Below are 20,618 nucleotides of genomic sequence, written 5' to 3' on the forward strand. Positions count from 1 at the left end.
CCGTACGGTTTATACAAATCACATAGCAGAACTGTTGCCGTAACTTATTCCTGATCAAGGAACACATAATCTTTGAAAATATCTGAAAGATGGCATATCTTAGTACAGTTTTTTAAGTTTTCCTTGTTTTAGATCTACAGTATTAGTGCCATCCTGTTGCTAATAACAGTCACATGTCCTGGTGGAGACATCTGAAGAGAGCATGTTTTACTAGGTAGAATAATGAATTTACTTAAATGATTATTGTTCTGACATCTCATAGAGTTCTTGTCAGATTTTGGCAAAGGCGCAGAAGACATTCTTTACTAGCGAACTGTACTGTAGGTGGCCTTAGCGACGATAGCTATAATATCTTTGAAAACAAATGACTGTTGTCCTGCGACAACGTATGTGGTTCTTTTTCTTGTTGTTGTTATTCTGCGCCATTTCCCTCGTTTATTTTTATTATAAATACCTTAACTACTGTTCATAATAATTAGAAAAAATGATAGTGTCTGTTGATTTGAAAGAAAAAATCTTGATGTTTAAAGCGACACAATGATATTATCGCGCGAATATAATACAGCAATTCATATGCGAAACTTTGTTACTTAATACTGTTTCTTCTGCTTGCCTTTTGGCTTCGCTAATATTTTTAGGTTAATGATGCTACGCTGTTATATTTATTTCTCTCAGTAGATTTATAGTACTTCATCACTAATTGAAGAAAATAAAATGGTCGTCTTTGTCGTCCTTGAAACGTTCTAGATATTTATTTTAAAAACCGGCGATACGATATTTTATCATCTGTAACTTGTGAATGTTCCGTTTATGAGTCGAGTCGTCATCATAAGTTATAGATTCCAATCCGTTCACTTCGTTCGCTGCTACTCTGCGAGAGAGGGTTTTAAAAATCTAAAGATGCCAAAGTCAGAAATAGCTACGAGTTGCCTTGATTTTATTTTTCATTTCACTTCATTTTATTTGTTCGGTATTGGTTGCTTCCACGATGAATCACACACACCTGTCTTCTTCTTATGCTCTTTGCTTCTTGTCTTGCTTTTCGCTCTCCCTTCCTCCATTTATAAATAACTGGAACATATCTTGCTTGCCTTAACCAGCTCCCAGCATATAGACATCACTTATTAATGACCTCCTAGGTCTAAGCCCTCTGTGAGTTACTCAACAACTTCATGTCGCTTCTCCACCTTCAGCTGTTAGTTATTTAACTCAACTAATTTTTAAAAACCTTATGTTCTCGTCAATTATTTTTAAAAAAATATGTTATCAAGTAACATTACTGCTCGCCCACAGAACAATTCCGCCACTTATATCTGTATTCATTTTGGCGAAATGATTTTTAAAATAAAGCGTTTGCCAAAGTGGTCCATGTGCAGTCTAATCGTACAATAAACAGCCAGAAAGAACAGGGGAAGAGTTTCCGTACAAAAAAGGAAGCTGACAGACCATATGGTGGTATCAGGAAGCAGCTAACTTATCAATCGATGAATACCAAACTACGTACATGTTTACCAGGTGTATGGATAAGTTTTTGCCGGTTTTGTGGTAAAGAAAACACGTAATTTTAAAGGGAAATTCATTTTTTTTGTTTATTCAAAGTATTGGTCATCAGCTTCTAAACACTTCGCCCATCTTTCAGGTAAGTTATGAATACCACGCCAGAAAAACTGCTTGTCTTTTGCGGCAAACCATACCTCCAGCCATTTTCCAACTTCCTCGAAATTGCTGACGTGTTGCTTTGCAAGCGCGTGCCCCATTGATGAGAAGAGGTGACAGTCAGATGGTGCCAGGTCGGGAGAACACGGCGGGTGCGGAAGGACGTCCCATCCATCGATTTCAAGGTGTCTTACACTGGTTTTGCTGTGTGAGACGGCGCACTGAAGTGTAACAAAACCACTTTGCCATGTCTTCTGGCTCATTCCGGTCGTCTTTCGATCAATGCATGATTTAAATTAATCATTCGTTGGCGATAGCGTTGTGCATTAACGGTTTCGCCGGGCTTCAAGAGTTCATAATACACAATACCATGCTAGAGCGGGCACTGTCTTTCACATTGAAATCACGTTGAAATTGTCGAACCCATGTCTCACATAATGGAGCGTGTTCACCATATGTTTCTACCAGCAAACGATGACTTTCCACAGCCTTCTTCTTTTGATTATATAAGAAAAGCAATGCGTGTCGCAAACGTTCTTTTTCAGGCACAAACGTCGACATGATCACTGAACGATACAACATAGAAGCTAGTGTTTGGCGGACCCAACTTGAGTGTGTTCGTAGGTTAATATCAGAAGAACAAACTGATGTACGTGTCAAATGCATACGCTGCGTACAGTTCGCTGGCGCAATCTCTTGGTGAAACTGGAAAAGACTTAGGCATACACCCTTTACACCCTCCTTTAATAGAATAGAAAAAGCGACGAATGTTGTGAGAGCTGACAAGTATGACATCAATTTTGAACAAACATTTCACTACGTACAAATCTAATTTTTTTTTCGTCAAACGAAGGTTGATCCGTCGCTTTTTTTTTGTAAAATATTCTGTAAAAGTATTTGACAAAAAATTGGGCTGTGAACTAGGTGAATGTTCAAACAATTATTTTCATCCAGTCCTGTAATAATAAATGACGACAGTATAGGCATTATGTTCCACTAACTACTTTTGATGGTTTTCGGAGACGCCTAGGTGCCAGAATTTTGTCCCGCATGAGTTCTATTAGTGCCAGTAAATCAATCGACACGTGAAGTACATGGGCACCTTCAAGTACCACCGGGATCAAATCTGCTATGTTGGGATCAGAAGGCTAGCGCCTCAACCATCTAAGCCGCTTAGCCTGGCTCCACTTGGGTAATCATTGTCAATTCTTCTTATACTTCTCCTTTTACTGCGCCCTTCTCAATATTTAGATTGTTTCTTTTCATTAATAGCAGATAGTTAAGAGCCTCCGTGGCTCAGGTGGCAGCGGGCTGGCCTCTCACCGCTGCGTTCCGCGGTTCAAATCCCGGTCACTCCATGTGAAATTTCTGCTAGACAATGCGGAGGCGGGACAGGTTTTTCTCCGGGTTCTGTGGTTTTCCCTGTCATATTTCATTCCAGCATCACTCTCCAATATCATTTCATCTGTCAGTCATTAATCATTGCACCAGAGGAGTGCTTTGGCAGCCGGCACAGTTACTATCCTCGCCGGTAGATGGGGCTTCATTCACTCCATTCCTGACCCGGTCGAATGATTGGAAGCAGGCTGAAGATTTTCCATTTCATGTAGTTAATAGTGTTTCAAGCCTGCCACGTCAAGATTTGACTTGCACACTGTGTATGATTTTAAGCTTTTCAAAAGTTGAATAATGTAATCCATCTTCTTTTTCCGTACACCTACAGTTGTTACGTTTCACCACCTTACTGTAGCTTCATTTGTCACTTACTTCCTCATCCCGAGCCATTTCTTCATCTCCAAAGTTGCTGCTGCTGTATTTTCACCTCCTTCCCTAGAAACGGTGCACCTTGTACGTTTGTTACAGTTGAATCCTTGCTATTAAACGGAAGGTTTTTCTTTGAAAATGCAGAGTCACATTCATAAACGAGAAAATGAATGTGTGAAGTAGCCTACTTCTTGTTAAATGTGGCTGCGTTGCAGTTGGAGAGTACAGCATTTCCTCATCCGTCGGCTAAAGCAATTTACTGGCTCTAAAAAAGATGCCTGTATTGGTATTCGAACCGTAGGGTCGTCACAGAAGGTGTCATGCTACTCTACTCTTTACAGTGTAAATCAGCAAGCTTGGCCATCTGGCCTGAGACGCGTGGCGTGCGCTCTGAGAGTCGGCCGCCAAGCCATGGCCCCCTGGCATGCGACGTTCTCTTTGAGGTCCGGCCCATAGGACACGCTAATGATCCATACGGCCGTGCGCTGGAATGCGCCCACCGGGCTAGGATCTTTTTCTGTGTGAATCATCATTCCCACTTCTACCACTGGTTGACAAGAAACGTGAAATGATCATTATCACAATATTTGTACATCAGCAGAGCTTTTAGTTCCTGAATCCATCCTACTTTTATCGCACCAAAGACTTCCAAAGTTACAGCTCATTAGTACAATAAGCATTGATGTTATTTTAATCTCATTCTGACCGCAGCGCCTTCAGAACGTTCCTCATTCTAGATAGAACATAGGTTGCCGTATTGGAAATTCTGAATCATACTCTTCGCTTGGACGTTAAAGAGTTATTACCAAGGAACGGATATATATGTAATAATAATTAGTGAAATATGGACATATATATTTAGTTACTTTTATTGAAATATGAGATTATATATGGACTTGAAATTGAAAAAAAAAATCTATCATTTCTCTTTAGTTTCATTGAAGCTAAACAAAGTAGGCCCGCATGAAACATAATGTTGCAATTATCATGTAAATACGACCTTCGAAGAACATACAGTCTTTTACTCTCTGCCACCAAAATAATTGATTACAAAGTATCCTTTCAAGTGCTGGAAAGTGATTCATCGTCTATTGTCTGAGGGCAGATATACCGTATATTGACTGAAACTGCGTTCTACATCAGGAGAGGTAATAGGGCATGTTTGAACTTCACACAGTTTTTAGTGGGTTAAAGTCCATCGTTAACTCCACACAGTATTGCAGCAACCTTTCCAATTTCTTCATATCCAGGATTCTTTGAAAAGACAGTGTCCATTTTCAATTTTGTTACATTCGCAACTTTACCTCTGCCACGATCCCGTTATTACATAGTATTACTGTATGCAGCAGAATGGCTCGGTATGAAAAATTCAAAGATTAATATAAGCGTCGGCATAACATTGAGTCGTATACTCATGTCCGCAAGATCTCGGAAGGCATGCGGAGAAGGGGAATTATTACATTTTATGGCCACTTGTTAACAATGAAACCCAGACGATTATCGAACCAGATCTTTACCTATTTTAAAGATAAGAAGCCCCAGCCAACTTGGTACAAGGAGGTGGAAAGGAAACTAAAGGAGATGGGGATCACTTATGAAGATATACCACCAGGGTTTTAGAGAAAGGACAAAGTTGAAGACGGGAAAGACATGGACGGAGGAAACAAAAGAGCAACACCGACAACGAATGAAGGAGCACTGGACAAAGATCAAAGCTCAGAAAAGAGAGCTGAAATAATGTGGTCCTTAGTAGGACGATGCGAACAAAGAAGAAGCATCATCATTATCGTCATGACTCAATTTTTTATAAGATAGCCTTTAAATAGTATGTTCATGGATACCAAATAATGACTTTGAAAAACATACGGTACATTTGGGCAAAATCGAGGTTTTTGCGTAAAGCTCATTTTTCTCTGAAACTTACTCCCAAACTGCCTTACAATTTTACAATTAATTCCTTATCTTTGTATTATGTTTTTAGTTAATGAATTGCTGCTATTTTAAATTTTTGTACTGAGCCACGTATTTTTGGATTACCAACAAAGTAAAGAAATCAACTGTCAGATATTAATGAGATACTAAACTTAACTTATCATTCCATTTCTATAGGTCTAACTTCCGCAAAAGTAGTTTTTGAAACTGTTAATTTCTTTCTAGTTTTTCCATTCATTCGTTTCGTTACATTCTTAACTAGTATATTTCTCTTTCAAACAGGCTGTTCGTCTTCCTTTGTCACAACACCGCAGCGACGCGCGGCTTGATCTTCGACTGTTTTATTTATATCCATGGCCTCCTGGTGGGACAAGACCGAACCGAACTGAACTGATGAAGTATTCCATCACTTTAACACAATGTACACAGTTGAGGGAGTTTTGAATATTTAATTCCAGTAGGTCATTACCAATATAATAGAGTCATTAAACCATGATCAATTAATTAGGCAACTACCACATGATACGACAGAGCGACCAAAATGAAATCAATATTATTAATAGGCTGCGAAAATTATATTTATTGATTGGAATGTAATTTAGTATTTATTGTAAATGGTGAATTAAGCGTATTATCAGGTAGATGCTAATGAGGTGAAAATGGTCACAATATGGAGAGTGCAGTACATCTGATGATGATCGTGATGATGAGGATTGAAAACTCGTCAAATATTTACTGAAGCTCTGCGAGGTTTAATATACATTCAAATGCAAAAAATTCTCCATGCTCCTATAAATAAGATTTTTCTTACACTGCCTCTTTACCGAAGAGGATCACCTGCAAAGGGTCTGGAAGTAGAACTCAATGAAACGTAACACCCCAGGGCTCACACATGCGAATTGGTAAGGGGGACCACAGGGCTCCAATCGGGGACCAATGATTTTACCAATTACAAATTTACTTTATACTGTCAGCTATTAATGGAACACTGAACATTATCTTATCATTGCAGTTCTCTAAAGTTATTTTTGAAATTGCTAATCTCTTTCTATCTCCGTGTCGTTGTATTCTTTCTTTCTTTCTTTCTTTCTTTCTTTCTTTCTTTCTTTCTTTCTTTCTTAATCCGTTTACCCTCAAGGGTTGGCTTTTCCCCCGGACTCAGCGAGGGGTTCCACATCTGCCGCCTCAAGGGCAGGATCCTGGAGCGTGAGATTTCGGGTCGGGGATACAACACTGGTGGGGGACCAGTACCTCGCCCATGCGGCCTCACCTCCTATGTTGTACAAGGGCCTTGTGGGGGATGAGAAGATTGAAAGGGATAGACAAGGAAGAGGGAAGGAAGCGGGCGTGGCCTTAAGTTAGGTACCATCCCGGCATTTGTCTGGAGGAGAAGTAGGAAACCACGGAAAACACTTTGAGGATGGCTGATGTGGGAATCGAACCCCCCTCTTACTCACTTGACGTCCCGAGGCTAAGTAGACCCCCTCTTAATCCCTCGTAAGAGGCAAATGCTAGGGCTAAACCTTAATTAAGGCCACGGCCGTTTCCTGTCCCATCGTCGCCGTAAAAGCAATTTGTAAAAAAAAAGAGGGAGAAAAAGAAAATCAGGCTAAAATTAACAAGGGTAAAAATTCAGCAGGGTGACACACTTAAGAAGCATTTTGAATTGTTTAAGTTGCTGCAGCATTTGTTGCATTAATTCACACGTGATCAATGGCAAAACAAACACTAGGACACACTGCGCCGTGAGGAAGAATTCTGCTGCTACGTACAGAGCGTCTGTCCATAAATCCACTTTGTGTGGCGTACACTCGATCATAGTCAAGCGAACGAACCGAGTCCTGGTTTGCATTAACATTCTCGTAAGAAAAAAAAAAATGTCGCTGATCCAGGAGGATCGTATATCCGGATACTGTGAGTACAAGCAGCGCTCTGTTCCGACCACCTCGCTGGGCCGGGCTCCGTAATTGCCTTGGCTTCAATGATCTTGCGGCATTCTGTGACGTAATACCTTGGTCTCTAAAATACCCCAGCATACCTGTTATCGCTAGACGGTGCTGAACATCACACTTCCTTCATTTAGTACACAACTCCTGTTTTCTGAGGTATTTCACGAGCTTTACAAAGACTTCCTTCTTCTTCTTCTTCTTCTTCTTCTTCTTCTTCTTCTTCTTCTTCTTCTTCTTCTTCTTAATAGTTTAACATTGCACTAACTCGGACTTACGCTGACGATCGGATAGGAAAGCGATAGGACTTAATTAAGGAACAACACCAGCATTCGCCTGGTGTGAACATGGGAAACCACGAAATGCCATCTTCAAGGCTACTGATGATGGGAATCGAACCCATCTCCCGAACGAAAACCAACAATTACTCGTCTCGTAGCCAGCTCATTCTATATTATTAACGGAGAACTCCCCCGGAGAATATCTCTGTCTTAATTCATAGGATGATGATTATTATGATAAGAAGTAGTAAGCATTCACGGTCTCAGATAACGTAAGTAAAAAAACTCCTTACCACTATTCACTTAAGCTCGTCCTCCTCTTTGGTTTCGCATTCCTTTTGCCTAATGTACCTTAAGATGTCCGCCAGAGCTATAAGTGAAACTTGCGGTAAAAAAATATGACTTAAAAGACGGAACTCTATAATCCAGTATCCAGTATTCGGGAGATATTGGGTTCGAAACCCACTCGACAGCCCTAAAGATGGTTTTCCGTGGATTCCTATTTTCACACCAGGCAAATTCTGGGGCTGTACCTCAATTAATAGCACGGCCGTTTCCTTTCCATTCCAAGCCCTTTCCTGTCCCATCGTCACCATAAGACCTATCTGTGTTGGTGCGACGTAACGCAACTTGTAATAAACAATCACCGAGCCTTAGGCGCCAGCACGCCGCCTCTCACCACTAGGTTCCGTGGTTCAAATCACGGTCACTCCATGTGCTGGACAAAGCGGAGGCGGGACAGGTTTCTTTCGGGTACACCGGTTTTCTCTGTCATCTGTCATTCCAGTAACATTCTCCAATATCCATCATTTCATCCGTCAGGCATTAATCATTGCCCCAGAGGAGTGCGACAAGTTTCGCGAGCCGGCACAATTCCTGTCCGCGCCGCTAGATGGGGACTTCAAACATTCCATTCCTGACCCGGTCGAATGACTGGAAACAGGTTGAAGATTTTCATTTCAGTAAATAGCCTTACTAAATACAACTCGTCGTTTCATCTCATTCAGACAATTTCATGCACGCGTATACACAGAAGTAAAAAAAAAATGGGTATGCCAAAAGGGACCGTAATCTGATTTTTCCTTGGCCATTACACCACCTCGACTTTTACCTTTGGGACAAGTAAAGTCTGTCGTATATTCGACTGCTTTTGATGGTCAACCAACTCTCCGTACGCGCTTTGTGACAACCTGTCACAAAGTACGGACTACACCAGGCATTTTTTGATCGGGTTCGGAACTTTCTGTGAAAACGGTCGGATTCAGACAGGTCACTTTCAACATTTCATCTGGTAGCCCAAGAAAGTGTCTGAGTCGGTGTTACAGACTTGTTCAATGTAACAGTGTTGGGAGTGTCGGATTGCACTAACATTACCAACTCTGTAAAAAAAACCTACAACCTGTCTTCCAGTCAATGAGCCGGGTCAAGGATGGGATGAATGAAGCCCCCAACTTGCGGCGAGGATAGGAACTGTGCCGGCTGCCGAGGCCTGTCACACTCCTCTAGGGCAATGATTAATGACTGACAGATGAAATGAAATGATAGTGAAGAGTGTTGCTGGAATGAAAGATGACAGGGAAAACCGGAGTACCCGGAGAAAAACCTGTCCCGCCTTTGCTTTGTCCAGCGCAAATCTCACGTGGAATGGCCGGGATTTGAACCACGGTATCCAGCGGTGAGAGGCCGACGCGCTGCCGCCTGAGCCACGGAGGCCAGACAACTCCGTAAATATTAATCATTTTGGGACCCATGTTGTCATAATCGTTTTCTTCCCTCTATATAGGAGTTCATTCCTATAGATTGACGTTGAGTTTTGATACTCCCTGAATCAGCGGTAAAGCCTGAATAATCCCAAATCCAGGCATCTTTTGTTCCCGTCAAGGAGTAATCTTACAATAAATTTCGGAATGAACCATGTTCTTGGCAAACATCGCATCAGGAGTAATTACGATATCAAGGATGAAGCACGTGTATGTTATAAGTGATTTATTGCAAAGCGGTAATAAAGCTTATATGTTTGTACATTCCTTGTCCTACATGCGCCTCGCTGGCGCCACAGCGGGGTGGATACATACACATTGTAAAAGGGCGTACCCCTTACACTGATAAAATCCTAGGCTGCGAGGTAAGCGGCGACGCTGCACAGTAGAAAGGCAAGTGTTGTTGCCATGACAACAATTTTTTTTATCGCAAGATGTACCCAAAAGGAGTAGGACGTATTTATGAGTTAGCAGACCTGTTTGCGCTCTCCTAACCTCCATCACTTGTACTGCGGTCACAGATGAAGGCGAAGCTTTAAATATCAACTTCCAACATCCTGTTAATCTTCGGACTAGCATGAAGTACTACATAAAAGCAAAAAAAATTCAAAACGGTGTCAATTGTTCCTATACGAAAAACAAACAATTATAAATATGTCTCCCGGCCATTGCCATCCATCAACAGCTGCTAATTTCAGATGCCCATCAGCCTAAAAAAGAAGAAATACTACAAGGAAGTGTAACTAATGTAACTGTGAGACACGTGGAATTGCTAGTATCCACACTCAAACCATATTTTCCGCTTCTGGTTGAGAAAATCTCGTGGATGCGAAATCCCTTCTTTGAAACTCAACATGAACTTCCCTCCCTTGAGGAACATCAACTAGCCGAAGTATTTTGGCAGAAAGAACGTGAAAAATAAATTGAAGTATGATATCAGATGGAGTGGCATGTTTAGCTCGAGAAATGTCCATGAATGTATCTCAACTCCACGTTTCTGATCAAATTTTTGGTCCATGACATCCCCTATACGCTACAATTTCTGAAAAGGCAATAGTGCGTTTAATGCCTTTCATGACAGCATAACTGTGTGAGTGTAACTTTTCTGCTCTCACACAAATGAAAACAAAGTACAGATTTAGCTGATGTAGAGACTGAACTTCGCTTCGAGTAACTACGCTTGTAAAACGCTGGTTTTTTAGACAACAGTACCATCCGTCCCATTGATCCAACAACCACAAGTGATTTATTCAATTAAATTTCCAGACCCACGCTGTTATAATTATTAGCGAAGTGTCAAACTTATCAATAATTTCTGTGCATGCATAAAGCATCTTAATGTAAATGAAGTTAAATCAAACTTTCAAGGAAAGTGGGGCCTAAATATTAGTCCTAAATTACATGAAAAAAGTCAAACATGGTACCATTACAATTTTTTTTTTTTTTTTTTTGCTGATTTCAGTATTACTAGGGAACCCGTGCGAGAAATCTCGCATGTTCATAAAGTATGTGGTAGAGTAGCCCCCTGGTGAATTACTGGTGAACTACGGAATACACACATCAGTACAACATTAGACAGTCTTACTTACCACTTAATGTAATCTTTCACTTTTTTACATTTATGGTATCCACTTGAACGGAAGCAAATGCAAGTGCACTATTATACTGATGAATGTTCAGGAAGTATTTTTTTTGGTTTTACTATCATGCTTTTCTTAACTGATAATTACAGCATATTATAATGACATACAACAGGCATCTCAGCGGCCAAAATGTAAAGTGGACACATTTTCCTACAACAACAGCATTTGCAAATCGCACACTTCGTGCAATTTTTTATAAACACATTTTTTAAAAGAAATTATCGATATTTATGAAATGAGAGTGCAATTCGTCACTGCTAATGTCTGTTCTCTTTCTTTCGAATGCTCATTTGTCACGATCGGTTACTTGTGAACGTCGCGAAAGGGAGCTACACTACTGAAATAATATAAATTATGTTCTGTGGCTAAGGGATCCTTGTACATGCACGCGATATGCTCAGGGGGCCTCAGAGACAAAAAGGTTGGGAAACCCTGCCTTACATCACAACCTGCACGGTTGCTAGGTAACACTGTCTGGCCTCCCATCCATACCTTACATCACAACCTGCACGGTTGCTAGATAACACTGTCTGGCCTCCCATTCATACCTTACAGCACAGCCTGCACGGTTGCCAGGTAATATTGTCTGGCCTCCCATCCATACCTTACATCACTGCCTGCACAGTTGCTAGGTAACTGTCTGGCCTCCCATCCATACCTTACATCATAGCCTGCACGGTTGCCAGGTAACGTTGTCTGGCCTCCCATCCATACCTTCCTTCACAGCCAGCACGGTTGCTAGATAACACTGTCTGGCCTCCCATCCATACCTTCCATCACTGCTTGCACGGTTGCTAGGTAACTGTCTGGCCTCCAATCCATACCTGACATCACAGCCAGCACGGTTGCTAGGTAACATTGTCTGGCCTCCCATCCATACCTTCCATCACTGCCTGCACGGTTGCTAGATAACTGTCTGGCCTCCCATCCATACCTGACATCACAGCCAGCACGGTTGCTAGGTAACACTGTCTGGCCTCCCATCCATACCTTCCATCACAGCCAGCACGGTTGCTAGGTAACATTGTCTGGCCTCCCATCCATACCTTCTATCACTGCCTGCACGGTTGCTATGGTTACACTTCCGTCACATTTTGTCGCGTCACGTTACACAAATTTTTGGATGACCCTCAGTCATAAGACATATTTATGTCAATAAGAAATAGAGCTATAGGTTCACTTGTTTCTGGAGAAAGTGTACCTGCAAGCAACTTGTACAATGCCATGAGCTCATTTGATCGCACATTCGGGTGACTTGTTAATCCCCCTGTAGTGAGATCACACATCGATAGAGATTAGTTAAGCGGTGCGATGATAAAAGTGATCCAGATATTATTTATTATGGCTTTTGAAACACATCAGTCAAGGGTAACAGACGGATGGACAGGCAGACGAGACGCTGGAAATAAACAGGCTCCTCAGAGCTGTGCGCCGCCCCAGGCGCTCCTCAAGACAACGTCCGCACTGTTGCGGGCGGATAAGAATAGTGCGCGCAAGGTATTCGATACAAGTTGCAATACTTAACGGCACTTTTTAACTTCACTTTGTTGATCAACCAATTCTCTTCTCTTTCCTCCCCTCCACCTCTAGTCCCTTATTTTTAATCTCTTTACAGCCTACTTCCGACAAAATCCTTCAACGCGCTGCACGCATACAAACACCGGGCCTGTCATCGTTACCGCACTCTGGCGGAATGATTCATCCTGGAACATCTCTTTCAGTCTCTTTATGTGAAAGGATACAAGAAATCCGCCATACAAACTCTAAACAGGCATTTTCTTTCACCTTCCCTTCACATTTTCTTGCTCCGAGCAAGCTGGTTGCTTGGAACAGGCCATGCAGCTGTGAGCTTGCATATGGGAGCTGCTGGGTTCGTATTCCATCATTGACCAACTTGAAGGTGGTTTTCCGTGGTTTCCCATACCAGTGAAGTACCTTAATTTAACAACACGGTCGTTACCTTCCCATCATCACGTCCCCGAAAATCTGGATGTAGTAGTGCGGCATTATTATTATTATTATTATTATTATTATTATTATTATTATTATTATTATTATTATTATTATTATTATTATTATTATTATTATTATTATTATTATTATTATTATTATTATTATTATTATACAGCTTTTATGCCAATCTGTGGAGGCGATAGAACATTTAGCTGATGCTGATTTTTTCTTCTCCCAAAATCTCTTCATCCGAGCACTGAACATTTTCCTCCGTCCTTCAGTCCATGATTTATTGGTCCTGGTATTCACTTTCTCAGCAAAATAATGGTTGTTGAGTGCCTTTTTGAACTGGACTCGATTTTGAATAATTTCCTGTGGGATGCTAATTTTCTGAAGGTCTCGTTCTATTTCACTGAACCAGTTCTTGACTTTCATTGGGAGAGCAGGGTTGAGTATCCTTTTTGGTGAGCCTGTCATAGTTCATTCTGATGTGGCCATAGAACTTCAATCGCCTTTTCCTGATTGTGTTGGTTATCTTTCCAGACTGCTGATACAGCTCCAGAGACTTCCGTTTCATCCAGATTCCCGCTAACTTGACTGGACCAAATATTTTTCTCAATATCTACCTCCTCTGTTCCTCGTGGCCTTTAATAAGTGATCTGCCTCCAATAATCAAGGTTTGCGAGGCGTATAGTGCTTCAGGATTGATGACTTAGTTGTAATGTCTTAATTTTGCGTTCTTGGATATTGAGTTTTTGTTATATCTGTTCCAGGTGAGTCTGTAGGCCTTCTGTATTAAAGTTAAAACATAATTACCCAACAAGAACATTTACAGGAACAAGAGTACAACGAGCAATTCCATAGAAAGAATATATTTCCAAAAATTCAACTAGTTTAACATTCTAAACTATAAAACAAGTAGCAAAATAAATGATAATAAACTTGTATGTAGTGCCAGATACCAATAATTGTAAAGTAGCTAAAGCAACATAATTTTTCGGGTTTCTGATGGATCGCACCCCTAATTTTATGGAAACCTCAGAGCATAACCGCTGTGAAAAATATTGTTATTCGCTTCAGTAACTTTGTATTCAAACGTATTACTGCCTCTTTATTGGTGGGGGCATGTGAGGATACAACAGATTTTGCTATATACTCCATTGGGCAACGTGACACATCTGTTAGGAACCACTTTCTTAGGGAAAACAGAAAGATTTCACCGCCAAAGTGAGAGAGAGACTCGGAGAGTTTGAAAAGCCGACACTTCACTGCTAGCTCATTCCTGGTAATGTCGCTGACTAGTATTGTCTGCCCCATGCGTTCACTAGGCCAAGGTCTCCTCTCTGAGTCTCCAGTTCGAGTCCCTACACTACAGCAGGTGGTGGTACAGTGTGCGGTAGGTCAGGTCAGGTGTATGATGACGTCAGAGCCGCTAGCTCGCTTTCCAAGGCCCCCCTTCGTCGTAGCGTATGCAAGCCCCGACCCCCTGTGCGGAGTGGGAATTACACAAGGGAAGAGCTGCTTGTTGTAGAGCAGCAGAGGGGGAGGGCTTTGAAACAGGAAACGGAAGTAGTCATGGAAGGCTTAGGTTGTCTTTCTCTTTTTTTATTAGTTTCTCTTTCTCTTCTCCACGCGATGTTTTCTGCTCTTTTATCAGTCCGTTTGTTAGTGTAGTGTCTCAAGCAGTGTGGCGTCTTCATTTAGCAGACTGATATGTAAGTTTACCTCTGTATTTAGTGTTCCATGTTGAGCAGCCGCTTCACTCTTAGGAAGCAGATGCTTTGCCTTCCGTCTGGTATTAACTCTTCCTTTGATATATTATTTTTCACTTAGCGATAATGATATTACTTATGTGCTTTTACATTTTTTCCCCACTCATGTCCCTAAGTATATATTTTCTCCTTTTTTACCTCAGTGTAATAATAGTATTAACGTCCGGCAAAACAACAGACCGTCCTATTCTAACTATCTTTTCTGAATGATTTTTTGTTTCATTAGTTTCTCCCAAGCAGTATAAAGAAATTACCATTCCAAAGACAGCAATTGTCTTCTTTCACTTTGCACATATTTATTGCTGTCTTAGAGGTGCCTGCTCGTGGTGGTAAGACGTGCTTGGTTCAGTCGGAAGGACAGGGGCTTAGTTAACCGAAATGTTTAGAAACAAGATTTCCACTTGTGAAGAGACACGGAACCCCGAGTTTCACTCAGCCTAAAACAAAAATGAGTGCCGAGTTAATTCTCGGGAGCAAAAGTAGCCGGGCGTAGAGCCAACAACTGTATCCCACTCAGTGCCGACGTTTCGGGACAAAACATTCCAACTTCTTAGAAACACTGTAATTATTTATGTCAGGGTGTAAAGGAAGTGTATGTGCTACAATAGGGTAGAGCTGTCAACGTCCTGTTATTGTTCAGAAGGACAAAAGTCAATGTTTTCTGTTTTGCTTTACGTTGCATACGTGGCGAGTGCTTTTAAACATCAAGTTACATAACCAGTTTGCCGAGATTCATTCTGCTACTATGACCTTCGCCCAGCTGTGTTGTGTTTGTCACGGCAGGTCGCTTACTCTTTCCACTAGCGGTATACAAAAGCAAGTCACTGCACTGCGCCGTGTGTTCTTACGTATTGTACTACCTTATACAAAAATATCGTGTTTTTACAACGTACCATCAGAGTACCTACATACAGTATGTCCGTAACATTTTAAAATATGGTTTTAACGCATGTCTTGTATATATCAATTTCTGCTGTCCTCATGACCGCAAAACAACATCCTGTTTCACCCTGCAGGGGACACCTCTTTACCTTCCACCCCTCTAAGGGCCTTCATGGCAAGTATGAAGATGACTGTTGCCATTATGCGTACATCTAACGTTCCCGTTTTTCCCTCCTGGATCCATAAAATTGAAATGACGACAATGGACCCTATATATATCTTCTTTTTATTCTTGATGAGATGCTCGTTTTCCAAACATCTAGGTCATCGGTGCCTATTTTAATTCTTCTTATTCTTCCGGTGCCGTCTCTTAATAGATGGGAGGTGACCACCATGGAGTATTCGTACACTGCTGTTAATTTTTTAATTATCATTTTGATTACAGAGCCAATGCTATTCCAAGATGCAATACTCATATGGGAATCTGAGTTATTTTAGCACCAGTGTTGGTTTGTGGAACTACCCTCAACTACCACGTTGAGCACCTTCAAATATCACCCGGCAAGGCTGAGTAGCTTCGTAGGCAGAGCGTTGCCTTCTTAGCTCAATTTCCCGGGTTCGATCCTGGATCAGTCCGGTGGTATTTGAAAGGTGTTCAAGTACATCAGCACAGTGAAAGGTCTCCTCCGTGAAAAACTTCTGGCACTCCGATGTGTCTATTCGAGGAACAGAGCTTCAATAGTTAGAGGACTCTAAAACCGGTAACATTACCATTAAAAACCACAGGACTGTTCCGGGATGGAACCTGCCCCCTGCGGCTCTACAGACCAGGGTTGTACCGTCTGAGTCACTCAGACTGGCTTAATTAACATAAAGAAACTACAGTATTTTCACAAATAAAAAGTAAGACAATTGACAGAAAAACAACTAATTACAGTCTGAATGTATAGGCAGTAATAGGTTAGAATACGAACTACAGTAATTTGCCTAGTAGGAAGTGTTGTCTAGTCCGCTTTTCCGTAATGTAGCGAGAGTAACGTAACTTCTAGGGGTTCTTACAGGCCGGGCCCCTAATGTTTATGCAAATCCTATACAGAACTCTTGTGCGGGCTAGTATACTTGTTATTTGCTTTACGAAGTTTGCACTCTAACCCATAAATTGCTATCCGGACTCTACTCCTAACAGACACATATATAAGAAACAATTGAAATAATCTAAGTTAGTGGAGATTTTATTCGTACATCTGAGAACCAGTTTTCGAACACAGGTTCAAACGTCCTGTGTAGGTGCTCCCTTCTGGAGCGCTACTCTGTAGCAGGGAAGGGGCTGAGAACTGCCCATGTGGTCTACATCTGAACTCGCCCCCTTGCCTGACATCTGGCGATACAACATATAACCGCTGGAACTAATGTTGATTACATTATTTTATAAACCTGAGCGGTGATCGTCAATCGTTCCGAATCCTGGAAATACTGATACATCTGTGCGCAGTACTAGGAATTACCAGCCCGAAAGGGGCTCAAAAGGTGCGAGAAGAATGACAACACTGCACACAGACGCCAGTCTTGTGCCGGTAGATGTGCTGGCACAAAAAAAAATCCTGTGGAGCAAAATTCTGGCACCTCGGATAGGGTTGTCATACGTTCAGAATTTTCCTGGCCAGTACAGGATTACATTAATCTTTCCCCGTGTCCCCGAAAGAGCTTTGTTGGGGGGTATAATAACTGTACCCGGATTTCATCAAAATTGAATGTATGTGCCAGGTTTTACTTGATACAACAGAACGTTAAGAAAACCTGCCTTTATGCACATGTCTGTAGTATAAATTACTAGATATCCAAATATCCTCAGATGGGAATAATAATTTTACAGTGATGAAGGGCCGGACTGGTTTCCGAAATAGAAGAACTTGCTGGAATTTTGGGTGCAAATTTTAACAGCAATTGTCGCGAAAAATGTAGATGTATCAGATTTTACGGTTGTATTTCTCCGGGACTAATGATTCACTAATGACTTCCCTTTAAAGTGACGAAAGGGAATGAACAAAAGAACTTAATGAAAACCACAGTTCCAAAAAAAACCAAACCCCATGGCACTACAGCCCTTGAAGGGCCTTGGCCCACCAAGCGACCGCTGCTCAGCCCGAAAGCCTGCAGATTACGAGGTGTCGTGTGGTCAGCACGACGAACCCTCTCGGTCATTATTCTTGGCTTTCTAGATCGGGGCCGCTATCTCACCTATCCCTGACCTGGCCGGGAATCGAACCCGGGGCCTACGGGTAAGATGCAGGCACGCTATCCCTACACCACGGGGCCGGCACCATAGTTCCAGGAAGGATTTTTATTTTAGAATCTAAAGTGGCGAAGATAGTTCCGGCCCTTTTTCACTCTAGCCAACAAAAATATTATTATTATTATTATTATTATTATTATTATTATTATTATTATTATCATCATCATCATCATCATCCCCATCATCATCATCTGTTTATCCTCCAGGTTCGGTTTTTCCCTCGGACTTAGCGAGGGATCCCACCTCTACCGCCTGAAGGGCAGTGTCCTGGAGCTTCAGACTCTTGGTCGGGGGATACAACTGGGGGGTATGACCAGTACCTCGCCCAGGCGGCCTCACCTGCTATGCTGAACAGGGGCCTTGTGGAGGGATGGGAAGATTGGAAGGGATAGGCAAGGAAGAGGGAAGGAAGCGGCCGTGGCCTTAAGTTAGGTACCATCCCGGCATTCGCCTGGAGGAGAAGTGGGAAACCACGGAAAACCACTTCCAGGATGGCTGAGGTGGGAATCGAACCCACCTCTACTCAGTTGACCTCCCGAGGCTGAGTGGACCCCGTTCCAGCCCTCGTACCACTTTTCAAATTTCGTGGCAGAGCCGGGAATCGAACCCGGGCCTCCGGGGATGGCAGCTAATCTGCTAACCACTACACCACAGAGGCGGGCTATTATTATTATTATTATTATTATTATTATTATTATTATTATTATTATTATTATTATTATTATTATTATTATTATTATATTTGCTTTACGTCGCGCCGACACAGATAGGTATTATAGCGACGATGGGATAGGAGAGGTCTGGAAATGGGATGGAAGCGGCCGGTGGCCTTAATTAAGGTACAGCCTCAGCATTTGCCAGGTGTGAAAATGGAAAACCACGGAAAACCATCTTCAGGGCTGCCGACAGTGGGTTTCGAACCCACTATCTCCCGGATGCAAGCTCATAGCCGCGCGCCCCTAACCGCACGGCCATGTCGCCCGGTATTATTATTATTATTATTATTATTATTATTATTATTATTATTATTATTATTATTATTATTACCGAAGACACTTGAAGCAGGGAATTCTAAGCGAAATATGAACGACGTTTTACAAATCCACTGTGTTACAGTGGAATGTTTTCACCTTGTGTATTCACACGGACCGTACAAACAGTCCCTAGAGTGTCAATCGCTATCGCCTGACGCTCCTTGGCGGCTACACGCTTCACTGCTGGGGCCTGATGGAGTTTTCAGGTTTCCTGGTTTCCGGACTCCGTAGGTGCACACGGCTAAGCCTGGCATACACACAACCCTTTTTACATGTAATTAGCTTAGCCTAAGTTAGCACTAGGTTCTTCCCATGGAATCCACTTATCAGGCTGCTAACAACATTTGGCAATTGTCTGCCATTCGATTGTAGAACCATCCTTGACGCTCAAACCCACACTGGACTCTAGCGAGAATCCGCAGTAATACAAATCTCCAAAACATGCTTGTATGCTTCAATAGCAGTTCTTATGAATTTGAATTTTTACCAATTTGCTATTCCATATGTGACGCTCTCGAAGAAACCATGCGACAATATGTTACGTGATGTGAGAAATATATTACACTAGCTGATGTACCCGTGCTTCGCTACGGAATTTTACATTGTATACAGAATTCTAGGTTAGATAGTGTACATGTTGTGAGCAAGATTGTACAACTTGCATAGCTCTTAACGTTACCCTAGAAACGCGACGGGGAAGTCAGCAAACGTCTTTTCTCATATGAAGACTGAGGGAATTTTCATTGTAATGGTAGGCCCGCTTGCCTATCATCAGTCACAATCAGTTACATGCTCAGAAAGACTGTCTTAGTGGTATTCCCAACTGAAATGAACGTGGCGTGATTAAATGCAATGGTTTCATATGAAATATTCTATCAAATAAAAAACACACATTTTCTCACTTTTAACGAACAGGACTGCCCTGCCGATCTAACAGTACAAATTTCCAGAGCTGGAATGTTCACAGCCGCAGACAGCCGTGATCCGTGAACAATCTTCGTCTTTTTTCGGCGGGGAGGTGGTCAAATAGTGGAAACTCCCAGGGCAAAAACTATGCCCTTTTACTAATCTGTTTCCTAGGAGTACCCGATGAGTCGGAAAATCGTAATGCACTACACTGGCGGCGGAAAAATCTATCTGACTTGGAGGCAAATTTTTTCTCCAACCCAGAGGAGAAACACCCTCTTCACTGCTAATTTGGAATAAAATTAATGTAGAATTTAATAAAAGTGAAGAGGAAGAAGATTTGTTTAAGAATCGGCTCTGTTCAGGGTTGAATTGTGGTGCTATAGTTTGGAATAAGCCTAAATTGTTATTCTAGGCCAGGCAATAATAATAATAATAATAATAATAATAATAATAATAATAAGTGAACCCCTGCCTTAAGTATGCACACTGTTAATTCAAAACAGCGCGTCAGAGTAGGGACCGAATAGCTGGAATACTATAATGAAACAGTGTGTTACGTACCAGCTGTATCAGAAAATGTATGAACCAGAAGAATAGCATTCTAAAGAAGAAAGTTATCTCACTCACCAGCTATTTTCCACCAATATTAAGTCAGACTGTTATACTCGGTACGCAGCAGTAATCCCATCTATCGGAGTTAAGAGACAGCGTAAGAGACAAAGAACATCACAACAAACAATAGTCACTGTAATGTTATTGTTAATCAATGTTATGCGCTTTCGATATTGTAGGC

At 41.7% G+C, this 20,618-nt stretch overlaps 1 protein-coding gene across 9 annotated transcripts in view; it reads left to right on the plus strand.

The window, feature by feature from the left end:
- LOC136886379 (homeobox protein cut) overlaps nt 1–20,618 on the plus strand; it is a 473,229-nt gene that overhangs the window by 257,753 nt on the left and 194,858 nt on the right. The window lies entirely within an intron of this gene.

Source organism: Anabrus simplex, chromosome X, assembly GCF_040414725.1.
Source record: "Anabrus simplex isolate iqAnaSimp1 chromosome X, ASM4041472v1, whole genome shotgun sequence".
Taxonomy (NCBI): domain Eukaryota; kingdom Metazoa; phylum Arthropoda; class Insecta; order Orthoptera; family Tettigoniidae; genus Anabrus; species Anabrus simplex.